The sequence below is a fragment of the Scatophagus argus genome, chromosome 18 (genome assembly GCF_020382885.2).
Source record: "Scatophagus argus isolate fScaArg1 chromosome 18, fScaArg1.pri, whole genome shotgun sequence".
Taxonomy (NCBI): Eukaryota; Metazoa; Chordata; class Actinopteri; family Scatophagidae; genus Scatophagus; species Scatophagus argus.
In genome coordinates, this window is record NC_058510.1 from 7057426 (window position 1) to 7085102 (window position 27677).

Sequence of the window (27677 nt, forward strand, 5' to 3'; positions counted from 1 at the left end):
TTCCTCCTTTCAGTGTCAAGTGCACAGTGATGCCTACAACAAACTGGAATTAACAGGCCTGATGCTTCTTTAAGTTATTCTTAAAACTTCAGATTGGAAATAGACAGTTAGTTGGGGATTAATGCTACTTAGATGCACTTTTTAGAAAATACATGGAATATTGTTATGATTTAATTATTTAAAATGCTTTAGTGCATAGTGCCACAGAAAATGGAAAAGTAGTCCAAATGACAGATGTAGACCAGCATATTTCAACAAAGGCAAATAAGGAAAAAATTAGAAACATTCCTGAACAGCTCCAGCCCAGTTTAACCCCTGATTTCAACAGTATTTTCACCTTTCATGCAAGACTGTGGGGATGTCGACTGAATGGAAGTTTTAATATTTTAATCATTCATCTTTTGAGGCCATCGCTGTTTCAAATGCCAATTTTGTGTCTGAATTATACTGTTTGTGTTCATGTCAAGATAGGAAAGAGAAAAAAATATCAGTACAAGATGTGATTCCAAACTTTTAATCAGTAGTGTGCATAAGGGGGAAAAAAGAAAAGAAGAAGAAAAATCTGCTAACATGCTAACTTTGTATGACTGCGTCTGTTTTATATCATGTAACAGAAGCTCCCTTTAAGCGAGCAGCACCAAAAGACACAAACCTGCCACACAGTGTGCACCCTGTAAGGTATTTAAGCCTCATTCTTCTCTTACCACAAGAACCTTTTATTCCAGGCCTCCCACCGACTGCAGCCACACCAGCTCTTAGTTTTTCAAAGAGGCCTTAATCATTTTAATATGAAAGCTGCTAAGTACCCCCAATAATCACTTTGATGAAATGGAGGACATTTTAAACAGCTCCCCCCTTCGTTCAGCTTTTCACCCCTGCCTTTCATCATTCTTTTCATCATTCCAGCTCCATTGACTAATGCTGGATCCTGATATACCATGTAATTTACAACATTTCAGTCTTTCCTGACTCTATCTCGATTCATCTCTGCCTTGGCCTTTATCTACTTTTTTTTTATTATTTTAAATGAGAGTGACCAAGATGGTCCAGTAAATTTAAGCTTAATGTTTCTTTTAATGAATGAATATTAGGTTTTCATTTTAACAAACTTTATTGTGATGCTCGTCTTGCTGCTGGTCTGCTGGATGTGAAGGAGGAAACTGTTTTCCATAAACACATGATAAGCTGATTGTTTCTCAGGGCTGTGTTTGCTTTGGTGCCTTCCTGCCCTGCAATGTACAAAAATCACCAAATGTAGATTACTCACATGCAAAATGCCCAGCGTTAGCAGCTGTCCGGTAGACTTTTCCTGTAAAAAAAGAGCCGAGCAAGTATAAATTCACCTAGTTTAAAAGTTCACTATATACCAGCTTGAGCTCTTACAGAATCTAGGACAAGGTTTTTCTTTATCTACAGACCATAACTGGAGCAAAAGTGGCAGTGACAGAGTTGGAATATAGGCTGATATTCTGTTGCAAAATACCTCCCAAAGACAGGCTAAAGATAAAGAGGTCGGCACTGTTGGTTTGATTTCCCCACATTCTGACATATGAATCTGCAACCTCTTGCTGATGAAACCAGGCTTGTCAGTTATTAGTTACAGTGTCCATTTTTACACTGAACGCAGCAAATCTGTGTGCAGTCGGTCTGTCGGTCATAGTTCAAGCTCTTGTTTGTATTACGACATTTCACGCAAATGTTTCAATTTTTGTTGCCTATTGTTTCAAACATCTGATCTGGCAATGAACAGTAAGCAGAGTAACAGCCATAGAAAATATTTTTTATGGTTGTGTTTTACTTCATGGAATAATAAAATAACCTTGAATTACAATAAGTGCAGGAAAAGTAATCAATGAGTCAAATATACACAAAATGTCTCCTCTTAAGGAATATAAATGATATCAATAAAGTCCCTGTGAAAGGCTTTTCTATGGCTTTTTTGTTGTCTATGGGGGAAGTGGTGCAAAAAAACACACTAAAGAGCAAAAATCCAAGCACTCGCCCTTTGAGTTATATTTAGTAATCATACAGAAGCGGTGCACAACTTGTTTCTGTTCCAAAAATAATTCATGCATGTGCTGCAACACATTCACTGCCTCACAAATCCAATCTAATGTAGTGCCACCATAACAGTGATAGAAACCAAGTTGGGCAAATGAGTCCTTGTTTACTTATTTATCAGCTCATGTGTGTTACCTTGGTATCTCTCTCTGTCTTTTGGCAGTTGCACAGCCTTGTGGTTTATTTATACCACATCTCATCATTTATTAAAAACTCAGTCAGTGGGGCAGGCGAAAGAGCGTTAGGGAGTGAAGTCGACAGGCTGCTTGAGAGTCGTCCTCCCCTCGTGCCAAGTGGGGCTCCTCCTGCCCTCCCGCCTCACACTAAGCGCCAAAAGCCCGCAGAGGCAGAAAGACAAAGGCAGGATAGTCAAGAGTACCAGTGACAGTCTGTCTTCCAAGGAAAATGAAAAATGCTCCCATCTGATATTAGAAGCATAAAGAGTTTTAAGGAATCTGTGGTCTAACTATATTAATCTTTGAAAGAATGCTTTCTGTTCTCCTTAAGGGGTTTGCAGTCACAGGCATCAGATGAGAAGCTGAGCACACAAGTCTCTGCCAGGCAGACAAACGACCACATCTGCTCTGGTAAGAATATGAAAACTATAAAACATCAGTAGAAGTCAGGAAGTCTCTATGAACATCGGTAGACATTTATTGTGTGCGGAGGTTCCTCTCTTTCAAGGTCAGAAAAAAAATGATGATACTAAGACTGAGCTGCAGTATTTTCGGCATTTCTATTTCACTTCTCATAGTGGTTGCTGTAGTCAAGTTTATTTAAATATTGAGTCTTTGGACTTAGGCCAGTATCATTGGCCAGTTACAACCTCAATCTGCTCCTGTTCTCCACTGACTCCAAAAGCGCCTGCAACAGATCTTTCATATACATATTTTTCATATAAAAACTCTTTCTTACCAGCAAGGTCTCTTTCTACTAACAGTACCTTGGTAATTTGATTTAATCCATATTGAAGACATTGCATCTTCAATATTTTCTACTGAAGAAGTATTAGTCGGTGCCTTGAGTCCCCCCAAACTCCATTCAGATCTGTTGCATCAGTGTGTTGTCATTTGTCTCACCAGGGGATATTTAAACCTGAGTAAATAAAACCTCAAACCATCTCTATGGCTAGATACCACCAGCTATTGTAGGGGTAAGTGCAAAAATATGTTTTCTTTTAATTTGGCTGAACTGACCCTTCAATGATCCTTGCATTCCTTTGCGTGCCTCCCTATTGTCCAAAGGGCAGCAAGGCTGACAAAGCACAATAAAAATTCTTAAAATTTCCCAAACATTAATGAGAAAGGACAGACCCTGTGGTAACCTCTGTGAGGAATGTCACACAAGTGTTAGACACTGTGTGGAGAGGTGGCAGGAGGACAGGACCACCCAAATATGCCAGTCGTCCCTTTGCTGTCCTGTGCCGAGGGAAAGGAAGTTCCTGTGCTAGAGTCTGTTTAAACACTGGGAGATTGTGAGTCTGCAACAGTGCCAGGAACGTCTTATTTTGCAATTGCAAAACATTTTATTGGTTCAGTTCTACCACTTTTTCATTCTTGACGAGACACTGTTGCCTCAATACAAGAAGGTCCTGGGGGTCCCTTGGGTTCTCCAGCTTTCTCTCACAGTCGGAGGACTCTTTGCCTTTAGGTGTGAATGTGTTTGTCCATTTGTTAGTCGGCACTCAGAATGTAAAACCTGCATTAATAGAATTCAAGGGGCTGCAGTGCTGGTAGCATGTTTTTCAGCTTGAAGCAGCTACACATTTGACCTGCCAATGCAGTGCCTTATGTTGCATTGTGTTGTGGCAAAAGTTCAGCCTGGTTCAACAGTAGCTGCATCAATGCAATGGCCACCTGTGCAGGGTGTCTTGGACTTTTTGTCTAAATGCTCCAACCTCTCTTAACCTTAACTATAAGAGATGAGATGCACGAGTTTTCAAAACCACCATATAAATGGAAACTTCCAACTCTGGCAACTTCAAACAAAAGTGCAAAAAAAAAGACATAGACATCAGTATTTGCTGTGAGCAAAACTTGTGCCATCAAAATAATTTAAAAGCTGCCACAGTCACATAAAATCCCCACGTATTGGCTTTAATTCAGCAGCACATTTGGGATAGTCAAACAAAATTTGATTATGTAATCACTCCATGTGACCTTTGGCCAACTGTGTCCTTTGGACACCCAGAGCACCTGGCTGCAAGCTGCCGACTCACCATTTAAGGCATGCTTTCCCTGTGGTCTCTTACACACTGCTGTTCCTCTGCAGGAGAAATCAGCTGTCAGCTGTCCTGATATGTGACAGTGTATAGTGCGGAGAAAAGACTAAATATTCACTTTGCTGAGATTCACTGCTGGCTGTGCGTCCACTTTCACAGCCAAAACTTCAGAATTGCAAGTTGTTTCACAAAATGTTAAGGTCAGGTTGGTAAAGTATTTAAGAAGCATTTTTTGTTAAACGTGTTAAAAATCTCTTCAGATCCTGACAGCAATCCATAAATCAAACGCTCTGTCAAATAAGAGAAAAATCTGGTCTCTGGGGCAGTTACAGGCCTGTAATAAGTCCAATTCAATCATTTTATTCAGACTCCAATCATATCACGGCCTGCCTGACCTCCATTCCTTCACTGTGCTTGACTGGAGTCTTACAAAATCCTTGGTGGATACATTACGAAAACTATCTGCTAGCTAGTCACAAGAACAGCGGAGAAAGTGCAGCAGAAGGTTCTCAGTACTAATATGCTAACTTTACAACTGCAAAGTTAGCTGTTGGACACTTTCAAATCTAGCTTCTCTTGCTCATTTCTCCAGCTTAACTGCCCCCAGTTATAAGAGCAGGCGTTTGAAATCCTGAGCGAGCATCAACTCTGTAAATCATAATCTATTTTGACTGAATGGGATATTGAAAGCAGGTGAGAGGTGATGGCGCTGAGATGTTAATTAAAATAACTAACCTGGTAATGCATTCATGCTGGAGGCAGTCTGTGGGGGAGCTTCTTTAGTCCTAGTGTATAAATGATCAGTCCTGCTCCCTTTGATCTGTGTGAACAGAGAAGCATCTAATGAAGCAGAGGATGCGCCCTGGTTGTGTTTGTGTGTGTGTATGATGAATGGACAGCAATCCCAGTGTAAGGAAATTATTTAACATACAGTAGTTCTTCCGCCTGGTGGATCCGCCACCCTCTGCGTGAACTGCCACACTAACATTTCAATAATGACCGGTTACCATCGTTAAAGTGGCCATTACAGTTTATCCTGAATGTCACACCATTTCAGGGCTGCATTTTCAAGGTGCTGTAAAAAGACATGACTGCGCGAGGCCTCCAGTGTTTTCTCTGCACAATGTGAATGTATGCGTTTGAGCTGAGACATTCCCACTTCCCTCTCTGTGATTTAGAGTTCCCCCCCGTGTCATATTTACATTTATAATGATTGGTTATAAGGATCTGTACTTTACCTCAGCGGTGAGGCACTTCATAGACCAGAAAATCTCATTTGAAGATCTTTACAGTATACACATTGTGCATTGAAAATGTCGAGTGCCCACAGGGAACACAGAGACAGTGTGCTTTCCCATGTACGAAATTACTGTGGGAAGCCAGTGAGGGATTACGTTCTTACCTCAGACTTGTTGGTATGTTGGTACATGTTCTTGTAAGGATCTACACTGCAACTTACTGCACTGAAACAGGATTTCAGATTTTGATAAAATCACAAATTTTATGTGTAATTGAATTCTCAGTATGGGTACCAGGGTTGTAGCTATCTCATGTCCTGTCCTCTGTGACAGTTCTGAGAATTTGGGGATGTAAGTGCACCCATGAAAAGGAGATTGTGTTTTTATAATCACACACATGCTAGATGTGTATTAAGTTTTATTCAATGATTCTCATATATTTTTTTTTAATCTAAAAGCTTGAAATTTGACTGTTTTGGTCATTACTGAATGATTAGATCTGTTCTTGTAGCTTAGAGAGTTGTGGGGGGCTGGAGCCCATCCCGGACAGTCGGGGGTTCATCATGGACAAGACACCAGTCAGTTGCAGAGCTGACACATGCAGACAACCATTCACATTCACACCTGCAGGCAAGTCATTATTTAACCCAACCTGGTTGTCTTTGGACTATGAGAAGAAACCCATGCAGACACAGGGAGAACATGCATGCTCTATACAGAATTTATATAAATAAATAAATATTATGGATTTTGGGTCCGTGGTGTCAATATTTTTAAAATCCTGCCTAAGACCCTGAAAGAGGCATGTGAAGTCTTAAGAGTCTTAAAGTCTTAAATTTACTTTTTTCTTTTTTGAAACTCGTGGACAAAATGCAAAATAGTTGTGGTCGGCACACATTGTTGTAATTTCCTTTGGCATATCCTGCAGACAGATCATTAACGATGATTACTATCTGTATGGCAGCCTGGTAACACATGCCTGCCTACAGTCGCACTGCTGCTGCCGACTGACCAGGTGTCAGAGGATAAGATCAGGACATCAGTTGCTCTTACTGCAGACTTCTGGTTTCCTTTCTCTGGCCATCTGCCAAGTCACCTAGTAGCAGGCAGAGGGAAAATATACCAGATCCCTTTTCCACTCCTTGTTTTTTGACTTCTTTGAAGTTTCCATAGCATCAACAAAATTGAAAAAAAGAAAAAAAAATGTCGGGAAACCCCACCCTCCCCCTTGTCGCGTTGTTGACTTCTCACTATGTTTTAAGGGCTTGGTCTCGTATTTTCCAGTCTGTGGTTTTACCCTTGGTTTAAACACTGACATCATACATTCCATTGGTGAAAATCACCTCCTGAAGCAGACCTACTTGTCTGTGTGATGTAGCGTAAACCGTGCAATTATCTGCTATCGACACTGTGTATGAGACACAGGTCTGGTTGTTAGAAAGCCGGAGATTCATCACTCGTTAGGTCCACGTGATGTAATCCAGCGTTTTAAAAAGCGTTCCTGGCTTGCCTCTGCTGCAATAATTGATTATGTATCTTTTACAGGTTTTCTGTTTTATTTGCATTTTTCGCTGGACATTGTGTTCTGATGCGTCCTTTGTGTTGCTTTGATATCACAGCTGAAATAACCAAACTAATGCCAGCAATAACTTGGGGAAGATTTGAAGGATAACACTGGGAAAAGCCATCCTGTGTGTCTTTTCTGCCAGAGGGAAAGAGCCTTAGAATAACAGGCTTTAGATTAAGGAGGAAATATTTTCTTCTCTCACTCACTGTTAGTACAGCTCACAAGAATTTTTCAGCAGGGAAGAAGTCAAAATATTCATTGAGGCTGATACTGATGAACAACAGGGAAGAGATTTAGAGAAAATCTGAGTGACAGCAAAGCAAATCTAAATTGTGAGGTGACCTTTTTTTTGTGACTGAGAGAGAAAGACGAGCTGGACTTTCTGTTGTTAGTGCCTTGCAGAAGATGAATGCAGAACTGGCATTTCTTGTGACTTCTCATGCATGCAGGCTCATATGGTGTCGTGGCTTACTGAGTCTCCAAATGAAACAGAACCATCATTAGTTAATGTTATTAATTGCACATGTGCTTTCCTAGAATAGATTGCAATGTCTGCTGTTAACATTAGCACATTCTATATTCATCTCCAAACACTTGTCAGACATTTTTTAAAACTAAATCAGACTCGATAGAGATTTATTGTCAGAAGTTTCCTTTTTTTGCATTTTACAAAATTCCTTCTCAGTCTGCTTAGCAAAAGCATCATGTTAGCGGAGCTGGAAAAACTTCAGTGCTACAGTCTATGGCTACACAGGATGCATTCAGGAACAGAGTTTAGGGTAGGTTACATGCCTTTTGACAACGCTCTGGGCCCTGTACACCATCACTGTTTCCGCAGTATGCACATACACAGGAGTACGTGCATACAAATAGACTTGAAGCCTGAGAATATGTTTGATTTCTTAGAAACGTTTAAAGCAGAAGTGCTTGCGAGATGGATGTCCACATAGAGAAGTTGTTATACTTGTTATACTTACACAAGCTAAAAGTCATGCTGGAAGTCTTGCTTGCAGTGCTGTAAGGATGTACCTTAGCACAGCTGCGTTTTTAGCTAAATGCTAACAATAGCATGATATGGCTCATGTTGCCACTGCCAAAATAATGATGTTCACTTGGTATAATCCTCACCTTCTTGGTTTAGCCTGTTGGAATGCAAGCAATAGACACAAATTGGGCTGATGGGGATCTCTTTAGCTACAGGTATCCTCAGCCCGAGGGTTATGAACGTAATTAGAATCCTCTTGGAATCTCAAATGTCTGTGACAAACTTCAATGCAGCCCATCAAATACGATATTTCACTGCGAAAAACAAAACCTTAAAGTCAACAGCCTTCATTTTCAGGGGAACTTGAATGTCTGTGCAAAAGTCAGTTGACAGTTTCATGGTAGTTTGAGTTCAGACCAAACTGGATAGACTGCCGTTAGTGTGACCCTAAAAATGTTAATTGTGAGTGGAAAGCTCAGTTTCACATTTAAAAACTCAAATTGTGGCAGCTGAGAGAAAACTCCTCTGTGTTGGGGACTTTCCTCAAACTTGTTTTTCAGACATGTAAATGATGTGAGAACTTCCTATGAAAATTTTGACAATTTAGCTCTCATTCAAGTGTTCCCTTATTGTTGGATTTTATTTCTTTTATCTGGCAGGGGCCTGCACTTATGCACAACACCACACAGGGGATTTCTGTCGGAGAGCCTAATGCTCACTGGTGGATGGGGTGACATTCTTCACGTGAGCAGTTTTAATCTACCTTTGTGCTCATTAAACACCTCAGATTTACTCTTTTTAAGGTCTTTTCTAAGGATCACAATATCACGGTTGTTATGACGTTAAGTCTTTTTTAGAGGCACGTACTTTATCTGAAAAACAAGGTTGCATGAAATTGTGTTTTGTTATTCGTAGCACATGATGCAAGCGTGATTTTTAACATCAAGTAACTATTTCTTCATCCACCAGCATCTTGCCAGCAGCGTATGTGGGAGTTGAGTTAGTGTCACTTTTCCATACTCATCATAAACTAGTTTAAAATAAAGCACAGAGAACAACCCCCCCCAATCAGAGGCCATACTGTCACCATGCACTAAATCTGTCACACTAATAACAATCTTGTAAATTAGGGACACTTGCTCTCCTGCCTGCTTCCTCCTGACAACAGTCTTTGTCTTTATCATTTGTTCTCTCCCTTTTTTTTCAGTTTTTATTCCCAGCACCTGCAGTAGCATGTTTGTCATTTTCACTCCAGACTTCAACATATCTGCCTCAGTTCCTTTGTGTATTCAAAGGATTTCAAATGAGCCCTCCCATCCATTCCCCTCGCTGAGAGTCGCTCCCAGGGCTGATCTGACGCAGACCACATGCAGAGCTTGTGTATGATGGTATTGACTTTACATTCAGGCTGCTTACTCTCCCAAGGCTTCCCTTGGAGAGATAAAATGGGGTTGGCAACCTTCTTTTTCCCCTTGCAGAACCTCACATCGAGTTTCAGCGTGCAGGAAGGACTCATGGACTTGTTTTGGTGTGCGAATCAGGATTTATGAGCGGTGACACTATGCAGATATGATGGAGAGATTGCCTCATTAAAGAGAACAAAACAGCAAAGCAGCATAAGGTATACAACTCACATATCTGCTGCTGTGATTCCCAAACATATTCTCCCAGTGATGTCAACGTGCCTGGTATGAATAGTGATGTCATCTAAAAGAAAAGGACTGGAGCTCGCCGGAGAGCGTCGCCAACAGAAGACTGTCTAGGAGCCAGAGCATTAGCATAGAGGCTAGACAGGTCCACTTTCAAACCCAATCACCCGAGCTGTCATCTTTCTGCTACTATTGCTTGTTGCTTCGAGCCCCTGCCAGGGCTCAGTCTCAAAATAGCTACAAAATAATATTCAAAGAAATGGCTGTACTCCATAAAGATATTTCCCCTGCAGAGCTCATCTCTCTGCCTCGCTGTAATTGGGGTGTGACCTAAATATCTGACTGAAGCTGCTCTTGAGCGAGTCTGCAGCCTCATTGACCTACATTGAACATTAGTAAAAATTTGCAGGAATCAATACACCACAGTGTCCTTACTCTTGGCATCAGGGTGGTCCTTTTGAATGTAATAAATTTTGTTATTGTCGTGGGAAGGTAATAATTTAAATTCAGTTTAAGGCTGTATGCAGTGATAAGCACAGGCTGCGTGGGTTTGTTATCAACCTGTTGGCTTGCTGCAAAGTTGAGCAGATTATTTGGAGGTCTCTCATCTTTATGTAGTTTTTTAACTATTAAAATAAAATGTTTTTGATTTTCAGTTGAGTCCATGACTCTGCTCTCTGAAAACCAACAGAAAGTTAAGCTGCTACTCCCAGTCTGATCTCTTACTGTGTCTGTGTCAGCTATTGTCTGAAGAAACGGTGAGTTTCAGAAGAGCTACAACAAACCTCTGATGTTAACTTTTGACCTATTTAGCCTTCCACAATACGTGATCTTGTGCTCAGTGTTACTGTTATGCGCCACTCAACATGGACTTCTTGTGGTTTTGACATTGTGTTTATCATCCTAACCTTCTTTTGAGCCGTGCATGGAAGAGAATAAAGATGACTTGGCACAGATTACATCTCACAGAAGTAGTTGCTGTAATGTGCGTGCAGATAGCATTGATGACTGACAACAGAAATGGGAATAAAGTTTCAAAAGGACTGGTTGTATCTGAACAGCAACCAAGTAAGTATTTTGTGTTTAGTTTTTAATAACTTAAAAATAGGCAATATTCTTAAGAACGATAAACAAATGGCAAACTTTGGCGTAATGCACTTGTAATTATTTTATTTAACCATACAATAAGAATTAAATTGCATGAGTAAAATAAACTTTATTAACAAATTTACATAGAAATTAAGTGGTTAATCTTCTAGGCTAAAAGGATTTGCATAAATCTCTACACTCAGACAGGCATGGAACTTATGATAGCCGATTCACAGCATGTCCTAAATATGCCATATTGTGGAAAAAGAAGGGATTTATGTCTGTTTCAAATGTAGAAATGAACTGTTCAGAGTTTATCAGCACAGAAAAGTCTTAAAATTAAAACAAAGAGAGACAAAGGCTGGTATCAGAATTCATTAGGGCTATACCCTGTGGATTTGTAATTGATCTTGACAGATCCACCTCCTGTTGATGACAGCCTCTTTCCTACTGTGAACCCCTCAGTGAGTGGGATTGATTTAGGACTTCCTCCATGCTCGTCTCCTCTGCCTTGGCAACAACAATAAAACTGGCTCCAGCCTGATGTTTCTGTGTTCTTACCCCTCTAGGGGTAACCAGACTTGGTTTGGTTTACACGTGCCCTGTAATTAGGAACATCCTCTGGATCTTGTAATGTAGGACCTGTTTGTGAGGAGATGGCCAGTACGGGTGTATAAAGTCAGAGTTACTGTTGGAATAAATGTTTGTTTTATGGCATGTGGACACAGGGTTTCTCAGGTTTTTAATTACAAGGCTACACCTCGCTAAGATTGTGTATCATGGGTGAGAACTAAAGGCCAGGCTAATTAGAGGTTTGGCACTTTGTGGCTGATTTAAGTAACAATGTGTTCTATGTATGGTATTTTGATTTGTCCAAATATAGAAAGATCACTCAATGGTCTGGCGGCCACTTTTGTCCAGACTGACACATCTCAATAGATGAAATGCCATGAATGTTTATGCAAACTTTACCCACAGCCGATTAATGCTACCATCTTTGGTGATCTTCCGACTTCCTCTCTCCTGCCACTGTGACGTTGACCTTCACAGTCTTGAGTGCTACGTCTTGATAAATGATGGATTGCCATAAAGTGTGATATACACAGTCATAGTCCCCACAGGATCATTTGCAACAACTCTGGTGATCCTCTGACTTAACACCATCTCCACGTCACAATTTTAATTAGCCCTATTTTCATTTATACCCAACTCCTCCTCCTCTCAACACACAAGGTACCTTTTAGTGTCTGAGTGTGTCTGGACAGCTAAGTCTTGATTTTCAGCTGTATAATCTAAAAATCTATTAGATGTGTGGCGGTGAAAGAGGGATTAGTTTTCTTTTTTAGTACGACAAATTGAAATACAGCTGAGAGGCCATTTGAATGTTTTAAATTGTACCTAAGAGTGGATTCCTCTCCCCTTTATTTTACAAGAGCTTGCGCGAAATTTACAGTCAAATGCACAGGATCTGGTTGTCAAATATTTTATGAACCTTTAGGGAATTCCTTTTATTGCTTAGATCCGGAGCATTTAATTCAGAATAAATCAAAAATCATACAGAAAAGGTATTTTATATTTTGCACTGTCTACACTGAAAATAAAGATGTGAAAGTGGCTGAGGTTGAGTTGTGATAACTCATGAAGCCTTAATTTATTTGTCCAAATTCTGAGAGTAATAATTAGTTGCTGGATACTGTTGCTAATTTCCTCATTGTCTCCTTTCTTCTGCTCTTACACAACATCATTCATGACTATTTACACGTGATCTAAGCAGTGAATGATTGTCCAGACTCTTTCACTGTTAGCAAGTTACTTTTTCTCTGACCAGCAGCCAGAATTACAGACAGGAAATTGAGAGCAGAATCGGTGCCAGAGGGTGTGTGTGTGTGTGTGTTTTGTAGCAAAGGGTGTTTTGTGGAGACAGCAAGTTGGATTGTGGATCCCGTCCCCCCGCTCGGCGCCATGAGGCCCACGCACAGGAAGCTTCTTCTGCTAAATACAGCTGACTGCCCCCCACCCCCATCCCTCCCTCCCATCTCCTCCCCTCCTCCACCTACAGGTCTGCACACTGTGAGCTGAACAGAGTACAGACAGTCAAAGTAGCCTCCTTTTCCTTTCTGCTAATTCACCATCCATCCATCCATCCATCCGTCCATCCATCCATCCGCAGCTGTGACTTTTAATGAGCTCCCAGTTTTATGCGTTGTTGAATCTCATTGTTGTTGGAGATCATATATTTCTGTCTGTTAACATCCATGACCGTGATTTGACCTCACTGCTCACTGCTCAGTAATCACAGACACAGACGTACAGCTCCACTCCAGACCCCCTGACCCTCTGTGGCAAAGACCCTGTGTAAAAACCAAGAAACAGTCTGTGGTGTTGAAAACAGGATTCTTAACGACCTTCCTCTTCTTTCATGGGTTGCCATCGCTGTTACACCCTTTCTTTGCCTGTTTGGATGCAGAGGGGGGCCAATGCTAATCAGCTTTTAACACACAGATCAAGACTTTGTGGGAGAAATTAAACGCTGAGCACATATCGGTACCAATACAGTGGCTAATAATGTCCTCAATGTCCACAGTCGGTTATTTTTCTAATCTTAAATACCAGAACGGACTGGGAGAGTAGCAGTAATCCCAGCAGAGTGCCTTCTAACTGGCTGCGTGTCATTCTCCTCGCCTTTGAATCAATGGGAATACTGTGCATCAGCACTCTTGCAACCACCAAGTAATTTGGTGCCATGAAATTTGGGATTTAGCTTCGGACAAGTGGAACCTTTTTTGGCTGATTCCAGGCGGTTGAGAGACCTGTTAGCAGTAATTACAGATCATTCAAGTCATTTACACCAAAACTAATATGTAAAATGAATAGTTTAATCCCAGCCCAGTATCCTAAGGAATTACATTCATGATGGATGGTTTTTACATCCAGTGCCAGTTTGCTGATGCAGGAATTTGTATGCCCTTTTTATAACAAAGTGGAAAGGTGTGGTGGAGGTTGGGTGGATGGGTGCACTGAGATGGAGCCAGAACAGTTAAGATGCATCATACCGAAACAATGAGCTCAAAGATGCTAAAATGCTCATGCTGAAATGGACTGAGGGATGATTTTCTGCAGGTTTGTTACTATGAGCAACCTCTTCCACATTACATGCAGTCATTTGATGTATTGTTAATAGAAAAATAGTGATTATAGCAGCTTTAACCATACCGTGGTTGCCATGCACCAGTAAGTTATGAAGTAAAAAGATACTGCCACTGGATGCTAAAAACAAAATTTGCTGGGAGGGAATTTAGAGCAGTTAGTCCTCTTTTAACATGCTGTACTGTACACAAGGCCCAGCAGCATCTGTGGGACATGCAGGCTGGCAGATTGTGGAGAGATCAATATGCTCTGCAGGAGGTAGCAAATGAAGGAGATAAGAGGCGGAGACTTTAGGACAAGATGGGAAAGATGATGTCGAAGCTCTGAAGACAGGGATGAGACGAAGTGGGAAGAAATTTGTGCTGACTATCCGCCCTGATGACAGCCCACTTATGAATGAGCATGTGTAGATCTAACGGCAAAATAAGTAATACGCTGTGCTCTTTCTCCCATTAAGACTTGATCGAAGTGATGCAGTCGGATCAAAGTGAAGCAAACAGACCATCTGACGAGGGACTACAGCTGCTCAGGCTGGGGAGGTCTTATCTAAGCTCTGAGAGAGTTTGCACTTGGATTGAATTCAGCTGCAAGTGGATTGTCTTAATGTGATTAGGGCTCTTTGAACCCTCGCAGGGCTGGGAGGACCCCTCACTTATGTGTCCCTCTCCAGTAAGCTACCAGTATGGAAGACTGGACTGGGACTGGTCTCGTTCCACCCAGTGGGGTCGTTGTTAATGGCACCTTTTGCTAGACTATCAGGGAAAATGAGATGACTTATGCTCTGTGTGTACTTTTGTGGTACAGAAATTCATTAGAGTATGTTAATGAACATGAATGGGAGCCTAACTGAGAGATATTATCACAAACGACACTGTTGGGCATTTTATTTTGTGTGTTGTCGCACTCTGCTTAAATAACCAAGGCTTACACTCACAGAAAGATTTCTTTAGGCTCTTCGTCCAGCTGAAATGTGACTGATCAAAAATGGCTGCAGCTCAGTAACAGGAGGATGTCCCTGATAATTGGTGTATTCGGAGAATTTTCCACCATGCCTCACTGGGCGTGGGCATAATTCATCAGAGGCACAGCCCCCAAGAATTGATAACCAAACACGGACAGAGTGGGCTCAGCTGTTTAAGGTACTCATCTGTGCGATTTCTGCTGCTGTGTATTAATGGGACTTTGGAGTACTCCTGAGCTCTGTGGACTCCTTATCCCCATCACTGTTGAGTGAAGAGAGGGAGCCTAATCCTATCTGGCTGCAAATCCTGCTCTTGGGCCCAGACTGTATGGAAACAGGCAAACCAATGCACAGGCGCCTGACTGGCCTTCTCTTTGTCTTTGGTACACTTAGTCGCACATATGCGCACAACCTCTGTATAGCTGCCAGTGCCACCGCAGTCACAGGTGAACCCTGTAGTTTACAGCAAACAAAGACAGGGATTGTCAGGATTCTTTCCTCGTCACATACACTGTGGTGGAAAATACTGCCTCTTGTATACGTGTAAGCACAAGGACAAATACTTGCATTGGGAGGTTATGAATAGAAATGTACATCGAGAAAGCTAAGACTCTAAACAGCTGAAAAAAAAACTTTAATTTCACACTGTATTTCCCAGAATAAAGAGACTGAACTGAAGTGAAGAGCGCCTGTCCTGCTTTCAACTCTCTGCTGAGTGCTCTTTTTACAGTAAGACGGTCTGCCAGTTGATAATTACACTGCGGCCGAGCAAACCTGACCAAACGAAAACAGTGACCTCCTCTCATCTCCTGTTCACGAGCCGGAGAGAACAGTTCTCTAATTGTTGCTTTGCTGCTCCTTTGCCAGCCAGCTACATTATCCCTAAATGACAAACACACGGTGTTATTTTGGGTGATCCACAAAACTGCAGGAGTCAGTCGGACTAAAACACACACAAATGACAGTCTGCCAGGTTTGGTACACAAATCATCCACTAGAAATAAGCTGTGTGTATCCAAAGAGTCCTTGTGTTCAGACAAAATTGCCGCTGTATTTTACAAATAAAACCCAAAAAAATCTATGTTTTGATTTAAAATTGCAGGTTATCGTGTGCGGCAGGTTTTGTTCTGTTTATTTTAGTTTCTTTTATGTTTATTTTTGAGAGAAAGCTCATTCATTTTTCACTCGACTAGTTTTTCGCATCATTATTATCTAATCAGTGTTAGCCGATATATTTCAGTTTTGAGAGTTTTGCTATATAATGTGATCCAGAGGAGCCAAAAGCACCTGAAATATTGAGATGTTTGTAGCCTGAGAGTGAGATCACCCATAAAAACAGAATTTTTCTTATTTTTGAAGCCTTGAGGACCTGGAAAAACAATGACAACAGGTTATTTTAAAGGGAGTGTCTGATCATTGCTTACTATTTCTTCATGTGACTGTTGCCTTTGTGACCTCAGCGAAAGCTTACAACTGCTGAACTGCTTTCCAAAACACATCTTAACTCGTGTGTGTGTGTGTGTGTGTGTATTGGGATTTTTGGCAAATTCTAAACAATGACTTTTTCTAATTTCCTATTTGCAGTAGTTGGCAGTTGATGAAAATTTCAAAATTTCAACAAAAGTGAAACTGGGAAATGCAATAAGAAGCAATCTTTAAGGAACAGTTGGACATTTGGGGAGATTTGTTTATTCACTTTAGTCAGATGTGAAGATTGATTGCCCATACTTATATCTGTCCATAAAATGAAAAATGAAATGAGAAAATAAAATGCTGTGACAATCAATGATGAACCAACTTTTAAATGTACATGAGCTGAACATGTCATCTCCTTGCTACAACATGTCATCATCAGCACAAGAAATCATTCCATCACATCTCTGTAAAATTTGCATTTTTATTAATCCCAAATCACTGCCCTGAATTGGAATTATTCCTCACAGATTAGCGCTCCCCTCTTTATTCCTCTGCGGCTTATACTCCTATAGTCGATCTATCTCAGCTCTGCAGAGCCCATAAATTGCAGCCAAAGAGGGTAGACAAACACAGTGGGCTGCTGGTGTGGGAATCAGGCGATTTAATCCTTTGTCATTATCTGGTAGGCCCTGCCAGCCGACATCTGCTTGTGAATGCAGTTTCAGGGAACACTGAGAAAATAGGCGTTGCTTAGGTTAGGGAGGAAGAGACGCACCCTGGTCCCTTTATGCTGCTTATATACTTCATTAGGGTCCGGGTGTTCTTCTCAACAATGGGAAACAGGCCCCGCCGCTGATAGCTTTATCTCCGGGTGGCTAAACAGGAGCCAGAATCCACCCAGAAGCTGCACATGCCTTTGCCAGCTTCAGCAGAAAAAAAAAAAAAAAAAAGCAAAAACCTGTATCCTGCTGTGATAGCAAGACTGATGAGTCAGGTTAATAAAGGTGAAACACTGAGTCACAATTGAAAAGAAGAGAGCAGAGAGAGTACCACAGCAGTGAACGCCAAGCAGGAAAGTCTTTTGTTTGACAGTACCTGGCTGAGCAGACTGACATTTCAATTTGTACAACTGAGGGCTAGTGGTCAATTTAGTCTAAAGGAAGATATTCTGTGACAATAACATAAAAACAACAGTGCGTGAGCAAGAAGACAAACAGGGAAAGCTGATCCTGTTTGTTTCTTAAAAAGGACCATTGGAAAGGCAATGTGGCAAACAGAGGAAAACAGTCAGTGGAAAGGATACTAATCTAGACCTAATCCCCTCAGCATCTGTCACTGATGCATTAATCAGACAGAGAGGAAACATGTTATTCTGTAATACCTCCTCTTATCTAAAGCCACTGTTGTTGAATTTTACAGACTGGATGCGGGTCACAGGTTTGTTTCTTCTAGAAGACACCAAAAAGCTCTTCCTTGTAAACTAGTTTTATGTCTTCTAGATGGATTTTAATAGATTGGGCAAACTGAGAGCGTTTCAGCTGATTGAGGCTTTAACAACACTTTTAATTAAAAGTACACATACAAACGGTTTGTAAAGGATTTTCAAATTGCTCATAATTTGATTATATAAGATTTACAGGCTGCAACTGCAATGTTTAAGTCTTCTTAACAGGCTTCATTAAATTCACTACAACTGCTGTGCTATTACTTCCTGACCCTGATTATTTGCTTACGTTATATATTTGTTTGTGAGGGTTTAACAGCGCTGAGGTGTCAAATTCCATCAGCATCTCGTGTTGCTTTCCAATCGCAACTGCAAACACAGACCTGATCTAGTCAAGAATTAACTCAAGGAAGTTATAGATAAGTAGAAACTGTTTGCTTTTACTACTTTAATGAATTAGAGTATCAGGGTGCCATTAGCACATTGATGCAGATCAGTGAGGTCTCGATTTGTCTGCCATAACGACTATTCCCACCTAAATAAAAGGCCGCTAAGTCATCAACAGGATCACAGTCGTGCCCATAATGACTCCTGATACCAGGGCTGACAGGTTCACGACTGATTTGCCCGTGCATATGGATCAATTGTGTGTGTGAGGTGGAGGCAGTGTATTGTTTAGATGATTAACAGCACCTGAAGGTGTGTGTGAGCTGACACCTGGTCACCGATGGGCTCCTCACTCTGCGGTTAATCATTATGAAACACATGCTGTCACTCCACGTCCCTGAGCTCCATCAGTTAGAGAGGGGCTTATGTCGGGCCAATCCCAGTGGGGCTTTCACCACCGGGGATGAGTGTGGGGTGAAACAGGCCTGAAGGCTCTGCATACATCTGTGGAGTGCGCTGGTACAGTGTGAGGTCATGTTAGGACTGAGATGATTAAAGTAGCCACAATGCGCATCAAATCTCAAACACACAGGATCTGCTGCCTTAATCTTTTCACACAAAGGACCAGCTTGTAAAAAAGAAAGAAAGAAAGAAAAGATTTAAAAAAAAACACTCTTCAAAAAGCAGTAAATGTGTTTCCACAGGCTGAGGTCAGCTGCAGGATTCACTTTGTCGTGTAATCATTAGAGCCAGGACGGAAGTATTTAGAGCACTGATGGACATTTAGCTCCGAACTGTAAGTCCTCATTTGCATTTCGACCTCACCACATGCAGGATTTTATAGAAAAACTAATCTGCCTTATCACAATAAACACATTGATTATGTAATAACACATAATTAGGACAGTGATTCACTGTGCAACACATGACAGTTAACGCCTGCGTTCAAAACGAAACAAATGGCCCCTTTAGCGTATGGCTTTTGCTTGTGTTTCCTCTTTGCTTATTCTGGATTAGTCTCATTAAGATCAGAAATCTCTTTTATAAGCAACACGACAGCGGCGCATTTGGCGTCAGACAGAAAACAATAAAAGCAATAAATGATGCGTCATAAAAACAAAAAGGGAAAGAAAATGCGCTCACATCTCTTCCCCTCATCTCTTTCCGTTTATTTGCTTGCATATGCACGCACATAAATGCATCACACATGCGCCCTATAGCTTGACTAATGGAGACCTGCGTCTGCATGTGACGTGCAACTCCCTCTCCATTTCATCCTGACGACCTTCCTCCTGGTACACAAATATTGCTCATTACATGGGGGTTTATGTGCTCGATATAGCCATTGACCCTCAGCCTGCCTCTGGCTCCTGCCTTTTCCTCCCTCTTCCTCATCTCCTCCGTGTCGATGGCTAGTTACCGATGGGGCAGTAAATTATAGTGGCTGGGCTGGGATTGGTATTAGAAGGGAAGAGGCAGAGTGAAGGAGGATGTACACACACACACACACACACACACACAGATGATTGTCTCTTCGTATGCCAGAGAACTCTACATTTCAATGCTCCTCCCCCTCCTCCACCTGCAGATTGTGCTATCAATCAATCCAATTTCCTGTTTGCTTTTTTACTTTTTGTCTTTGCACATGCACGGATTTGCAGCATGCGGCACATTTTAAGGTTTAAAGGGACCATTTCTGCAGCTGCTCAGATGACAAATAACATGTTGGACAGTTAAGAAATTAATATGCTGATTTGTTGATCAGAGTGTGATTTTTTATTTTTTTTTATCATAGCAAAAATGTGGCATGAGTTGCAATATTTGTATTTATTGATTTATAGTGAAAACCTGTTTAATGATTTTCTAAAAAGAGCGCTTCCCTCTTGCAAATTTTGGAAAGACTAATCACCTCAGGTAATGGCACAGTTTTTCATTTTAAAACCACATGTGGGAGTTTATGACTTGTGAAGGTTGATCTTTCTTTCTTTCTTTCTTTTTTTCTTTTTTTTTCTTTTTTTTTGCAGTGCATGTCGGGGGTAAGAGGAGCCTGTAGTCTTAATATAGGGGATGACCTCAGTGGTGTCCTCTCCTCGGCTCCTACTATAGACAGACTGTGCACACATGGACTCGAGCTCAAGGCAGCTGATGGAAATAGAATTGCTAAAGGGATTTCTCCACCAAATGACCTGGAAAACATTGCCTGCTTGACTTGTGGGATGATATCTGTGTATCTCCTGCATCTTTGCACTAACATCTAATTCATAACGACACCAGAGTCATCACAGCTATGTGCTTGCATGCCTTAATTAAATATGATACTGGTTTTTGTTTTGTTTTGCACCATATTAGGCAGAATATGAAATAAGCTATGTTGAACTTACTTGATCGGGGAACTTTAATGTTTTAAATACCAGAACTGTCCTATGTTGTGGGAACAAATTCAATCCATGACTAAATGCTAAACCGATTCAAGACTGCTCTCTTGGTGTGACTCCAAACTATTTGGCATTCTTTTCTCAGTTCTCTCTGCTGAGCGCTGCCAAAACATTTTAGAAATAATTACGTGTACTTCTGTGAAAACGCTCAGGAATTTCAGTCCTCTCTCCTGCTCTTTTTTCCTCTTTCCCTCACATGAACAAGCAGATAAGCAAGTATTCATTATGTTTGTGTGTTTGCATGTGCAAGTGTATGCGCCGGTGTGTGTGTGGGGTCTTTGTGTCCAGGAGTGAGAGACCTGCTCCAGTGATTAATGGGGTTCCTGTGTGAGGCACCACAAGGCGCCGTACACAATCACTGGGCCAGACCGCAGCCCCGCCAGGCTTGTCCTTCACATGAGGAGAAGAGAAAGGCGGGAAGGAGAGAGGGTGGAGGGGAAAATATTCCCTCGCTCTCCTTTCCTCTCTCTTTCCTCTCCTCTGCCCATCCATCCTGCTTTTCCCTCCTAAAACTATCTACTTTTACAACTACTCCCACCCTTTTCTCCTGCCTCTCCCTTTCCGCTGGCCCCTGTCCTCTGTTGAACTCAAACTGCGGTACGTTTACCTCACACATGCACACAGATGCTGTGTGAAAAACAAATTTCAGAAAACACACACAGGAAAAAGACAAAAAGCAGAAGTGCGGTAAGAGAAAAAGATAAACAGAACAGTCAGCACAAGACAGGTTCAACTTTGAAGAAAAAACTGGGGTGGAGGGTGAGGAGCCTGCTGTGAATCCCTCTCCCCCACTCTCCTCCCACTTCTCCTTTCCTGTGGTTTGGGTATGCGGCCCCTCTTCTCAGTGTTAAACAAGCCTTTTAAATAGGCTTTAACCTGGGCCCACCCTCAATGGGGCCATTGTGGGAACGGATGTGTGGACAGTAGTGCTCGGTAAACACTGCTGCTTGTCCCTTTCTCACATTCTGAGGCCATTCTGCACTGGCTAGCCCTGAGGCTGACACTGTAGTGTGCATTTCTGTGTGTGTGTGTGTGTGTGTGTGTGTGTGTCAGAGTAAGTGTGGCACAGCTGAAATGAACTGGTAGTAAAAGAGAAGGAAAGAGAGAAGGGGGGAATAACAGTTGAGCAGGGGAAAGTGTGGTAATGCAAGCTAATCAAGTACACATCACTGGTGACATTTCATCTCAGAGTCTTACAAACCACTGCACCACAGTCCAGTGGAGTTCTCAGTCTGTCAGTCAATAATTCTGAGTGACTGTCCTGGGGCCTGTGACCACTTTTCCTGCTCTGACATCCGCCCAATCGTCTTTTTTTTTTTTATTGTTAACACTAAACCACTGTGAACTTATTCAGTTAACCCACGTCAGTCTGGAGCTGGATTTCATTATCTTCCCTCTCCCAGGGACTCTAATTGGTCCTCGCTGTTGTCGGCCTGGCACCTGCGGTTGGCCTGCATGTCACTGTAGCCCTGGTAACAGCAGCATGCTGTGATGCTGATTCTCCGAGCTTCAGCGACTGCATGTCCCCCAGCCGCCCCCCCACCTGCTCCTCTCCCTGCCACCACCCCCCATCACCAGAGTCGTATTGTCCCCCATCCACCCCCACCCCGACCCACCCAAGTGAAAAAATGCCACTCATTAGATGTCACGTGGTGATTTTGTTTGACGACAACCAACTCCTGCAGAACCGAAAAATGAGGTTTAGTTAACTAACGACACTACAGAGCTGTTCTAATAGAGTGGGTGATGACTCAGACCTTATTTTTACGTAAATACAAATATTACACAACCAGAATAAGTTAAATTATTATTATTTAGATGATTCTCAGCTTTATCCGTCTTCCTCTCTACCCAATTGTCTATATCAGGTACCAGGGAGTCTACACAAACAAAATATAACGCAACTTCTGTCTTTCGAGCTGTCTGTAATTTCAAATCCACCGTACAAGCATGAAAGTGGTATCGGTCTTCTCATGTAATTCTCGGCAAGAAAGCAAATAAACGCATTTTTTAAACTACCCCTTGAAGGTTAGCTTACAGTCTTTTGTTGCTGGGGATTTTTTGTGGTGAACTGATTTTTCTTTCAGAGCAACTGAATGTAAGTTCAGTAACAGCTGCAATATAAAAGCTGGTTTGTCATCATCCCAACACAAGTCTTATTTGTGATCGTAAATAGTCTCAAAAGCCTTCACTACCAACTTGTTTACAACTTTAATTGCTTACGTGTGCACAGAAACCAGGAATACAACAAGAGAACCACACACTGACTGAATAATCACAAAACTGATAGCAGCTCAGCTTTGTTGCTGAAATATGGTTACTGCATTATCTGTTACAATGTGAGTGAGCTCTTGACTCATAAACATTTCTTCTGAATCCTGAATACGACATGACTGGTTTTCTATTCCTGGTAATTTCAGCATTTCAGCGACGTACTTTTTGTCCCCCCCCCTCAGCAGTCTACCTATTTTGATGTTGTGATATACTGTAAGCTTTGTGAGAACAGTGAGAACAAAAAGAAGGAGGAAGTGCTGAGTTTGTGACGGGAAACACGACAGTGTGTGGTTTCCTTCTCCTTGTGTCAGTGAGAGCGTGACGCGACGAGGGACTTCCATCACGTTCGGTCGGATTCTCACCAGCCAATGGAGAGAAACCACTTCCAATTTCCCTTTGAGGCCGGCCTCTTTCTGTAACTCGGGTCTCTAATAACGCTGATAAGCAGCAACATAAAGAAGCCATGAGAGCAGACAGAATTAAGTTATCAGATATCAGATATGCTAATAAGCTGTTTTCTGTAATGATGCAGTGTCTGTAAACACAGGAAAAGTACTTCAGTCATCGGTGGAGTTTCACAGTTTGATTTAATTTTGCATCAGTCATTGCTGTGTTATCTGCACATGTTAAATCATATCGTGTGGGGCCTCAGTGTTATCAACTCTGTGTCAGTATCAGACGAGCTCTTGCTTCAGAAGCCGCTGTCTTTTCTTTGAAAGCACGTGTGCAGCATGTAAACATTTCAATGAGGAAGTGTGGCAGTAAAAGGAAAATAAACAGATGACGGCTATCGCTTTTGTAGTCTGGCATTCAGTCGAGCTAATATGTCTGTATGCACCCTGACTCCTCGCCTTTTGGGACTGTTGTGTAGTCATAAAGCACAGGTTTCTAAGTATTGATTTCTAGGCAATGCAGGGAGCAAATAAATCCAGGAAGACGTACGTCCCGACAACTGCTGCCTGAACAGTGACAGCAGCTTCACGGCTACTGACGAGAGTGTCATGGCAGCTTAGGAGTCTACAACAATCACAGTGTCTTTGTGATGAAGTCGCACATAAAGATAAAGGCCAGCTGCAAGGTCCAGCGTGGAAGTGAGGTCCAGCTCAGTCGTGTGAGCAGCAGACCTGAGTGTCACTCACCATTAAACCTTTCAGTGCCAGATTTACACATCTCCTTTTTCACTTTCTGCCTTGTATAATGGCTTCCTGTGAGAATTATCTCTGCACAGTAAACAGTGCAGTTTGATGACCGCTTTCATTTCACAGTGTAAAAAACACTGCAATAATATGGAATCAGCCTTTTAATATTCAGGGTCTCATGACACTGGAGGATAACCTGGATTCACAAAATATACCTAGAGTCCAAAAATAAGTTTAAAAAAGGTCAGCATTAAGAAATCAAAAGAAAATTGATGACGCAACTATGTTCATTATTATCGATCCTTTAAATTTCAGAAAGAATATGCATTCAATTCAAATTATTGCATTAAACGTCAAGCCGATGTGTTCAGATGTTTTGTTTTGCCAACCAAAAGACTAAAACCCAAACACACTGTCTTTAATAGTATAGTGAGTTTAAAAAATGAGCTAATATTCAAAGAATTTTTGCTGAACAGTTTCAAACTCCTCATTCATTCAAGAAAATTGCACATTTTTATTTTTACAACTATTGACCATTTGACAGCAATGAACTCCAATCACTGTTACTCTCTGTGACTTCTACATGACTAATCCAAGGTGAGTCTTCTGCTCACAGTACATGTGTTACACAAATAACTTTACTGTAAAAATACACATTTACATATTTTTCTGTACAGTATTGACTTTTCAAGTTTTACCTCCTGCTAAAATCTGAATGCAAAAGATCAGAGTGATGCGCATTAGCATTCAGCTCCACAAAACGGACTTTCTTGTGCAGTGCGTCAACAAAACAAGAAGAACAAGACACAGATTTGGATGTAAGAAACATTTCCAAGGTTCCAAGGTTTCCAAGGCTGCAATGGTAAATAAAACATCTAAACATTTTGACCAGTATGGCTCACATGATGACAAAACAACTTTAAATTTCGGTGGCGCTGGCCAATTTACTGAGACAATAACGACGCTTTGAAGCATGAATGGAATGTTTTGGGTGAGTTACTACCAGCAATGAGGCAAAGTGAGTGAGAAAAGCTGTAATCAAAGGGCTGTTTCAGCATTACGTTTCTTTGTCTTATTTCGGTCTTAGGACTGCTGGTTAGGCTCTTCTGACATTTTTATTGACCAAACCATGAGGAGAAAAAACAACAACAACAGCTTAATCAATAGTGAAACTAACTTCTTCTCGCCCTGCTTTTTGAAAATCGAATTATCTCTTTAAAAAATAATAAATAAAGGTACCCTAAAATCTCTTGATGCCTTGAGTGAGGCCATTCTTTTGATAGCCTATTAGGCAATCAATAATATTATGTCAGGGGGAAGTCTATAGCACATCACACCAATGAATAAAACATAGAACAAACGTCCTGGGAGAGACAATCCAGAATGCATTAGTCAGACAGCCCTCTGACGTTGCCAAGTAAACAAAACACAAACTGGCAGCTTTTCTTCCCCTAAAGCTAAAGACACATACAGAGAACCAGTAAGAGCAAACACACATACTGTATGCAGCGAGGGCAGCCCAAACATAGTGCTTGTTTGTTACAGAATGAATGGAAGCATTGAAAACTGAACATTTCTTGCCTCACTGTAGCAGCAACAAAGGGAAACTTGCAGAGGCAAGTTGCTGGGTTTATAAATCGTGCCTGTCTCAGAGCTGAACAACAGGAACTCATGAATATTACTGGAGCATCCACTTCAGATGATCCTGGAAGGTGAAACTGTGGAACTACAAATACAATCATTTTATGTCAACAATCAATATGAGCAGGAAATGCATGTGCTGGAAAGGGTCTTTGTTCCTCTTGGAAGCCTGTCTCACTTGTCCTCGCTCATCTGAAAACAGAAAAGAAAAAGTGACCTCTCCTTTAATGGGCAGCTGGTGATGTCATATCACTACACACAGATTACTCGGTCTCCAAGTAAACCAGCTCCTCTGTGTGCTGATTGGCTGGCTGGCTGGCTGGCTGGCTGCGAGAAGGGGAGGGTTTTTCTTCTTCTTCTTCTTCTTCTTCTTTCCCTCTTGCTCCTGGATTAATCTCTGTGCCCATGTGAGCTCATCTCTTCTTTTTCCTCTCTCATGTAACTTATGTCAAAACAAAGCAGTTATTTTCAGTGCAGTCGTGTCCCGGCATTTAAAACCGGTTGACTCAGAGGACTGCATTGTCATTAGAAGACTATGAGGTGTGTTTGTCTTTTCTGCACTGGTTTTTTAACTAATCGTATTAACAAAACACTGGAGTGTTGAATTGCTTCTTGAAATCCAATAAATTAGCCTTATGCGTGCTTTCCTTGGCTAAATCTATTTCCTCAAGTGCTCTTTTAATCCTCAAGTCTCATCCCCCTGTAGCTCCGCCGCTTTTTTTCTTGGCTGTGATGAACGGCGGCCTGAACTCCGCATTGCACTGGTTGCCCTCTGCAGTGAAACACAATGCCATGCGCCTCTATCACAGTCATGTCTGGGGCTACAGGTGACCAGCTGTCTGCCTGTGTTCCTCTCCTCTGGGACAGCTGGAGCCATCAATCAGCTCCCCTCGAGCCCTGTTGTGCCCGTCTGGCCCGGTCTGACCACCACCACCACAACAACAACAACATGTGACTGTCTCATCTAGTTTGTCGCTCTCCCGGGACACACCTCTGGGCTTCTGTCAGCGTAAATGTTGCTGTGAAGTTATATTTTGTTTATCGCCAGGCTTTCGGGACAAGCGTTCTAAATCTCAGTTGACATTCTCGAGCCGCAAAATGCTTCTTATTTTTAAATCATGCCTGTTTATCGATGGCTTTGGCATTTCGCTTCACGGCCCCAGTCTTCACCTTAGGAACAGTTTTATGGTGCCTCTGATGGCCATAAATTGATACATTGTTTAGCCCACTCTACGCAGCACGTGCAGTCACAGGCCTTTCTCCCTCCGCAGATGGAAAGCATTGAAGCCCATTATTGTGCTCTTGGAGGGGCGTCTTCCACCATGAACTCTCTGGCACACTTTTAAAGAGAGTGGCCTTAATGTATTCAGGCCTGATTCAGTGGCTTTGGCGCTAGGGCTACCATCCCCCCATCCTACAGACACACACACACTCTCTCTCTCTCTCACACACACACACACATATATGCAGCTCTTTTTCTTAGAAGAGAGGGTAAACATGTGCGAGTTGCACTGTTCCCTGGAACTTTTCCTTGTTTATCAAAAAGGGAATTGATGGGCCTGACAGGGTACTTCAAAGGGCAACATAAAAAAGCACGAGTTGCACTGCCAAGATATTTCCTGTTTATCTCAAGAGAACTTCACGAAGGACACTTCATCAAAGACCAAAAACATATGCAGGAACTCACGGCACGTTCTTCTCTTACTCAGATTCACCTCTTACATAATGTTTGTACGTGAAAGCAACACCGTCGAAGGTGTGTCACTGGTCTTAGGTTTGCCAAAGCTTCGACTATTATTAGGATTTACGCTAAACCACAGAAGTGTCAGTGCGAGCGAGAATGTCTCCGGGCTCTCGGGGACTTGTCAAACAGAGGGCTAATTGTTAATGTTGGTGAGTATTGGGTTTTTTTGTGTGTGTGTGTGAAAAGAGCAGAATTCCTCAGTAATGGCTGTGACTGCTGCTGCTGCTCATGCGACCGTCCTCTGGGCCTCGGATGGTTCATTGTTGTCTCTTTAAGAGC

The 27677-nt window shown here is 41.8% G+C and overlaps 1 long non-coding RNA gene across 1 annotated transcript; it reads left to right on the plus strand.

Annotated features, from left to right (window-relative positions):
- Window positions 1-2466: 2466 nt before the first annotated feature.
- On the plus strand, window positions 2467-10520 carry LOC124049651. The gene is made up of 3 exons (XR_006841441.1): window positions 2467-2648; window positions 8732-8816; window positions 9280-10520. It is a non-coding gene; the product is annotated as an uncharacterized LOC124049651 (long non-coding RNA).
- Window positions 10521-27677: the final 17157 nt, after the last annotated feature.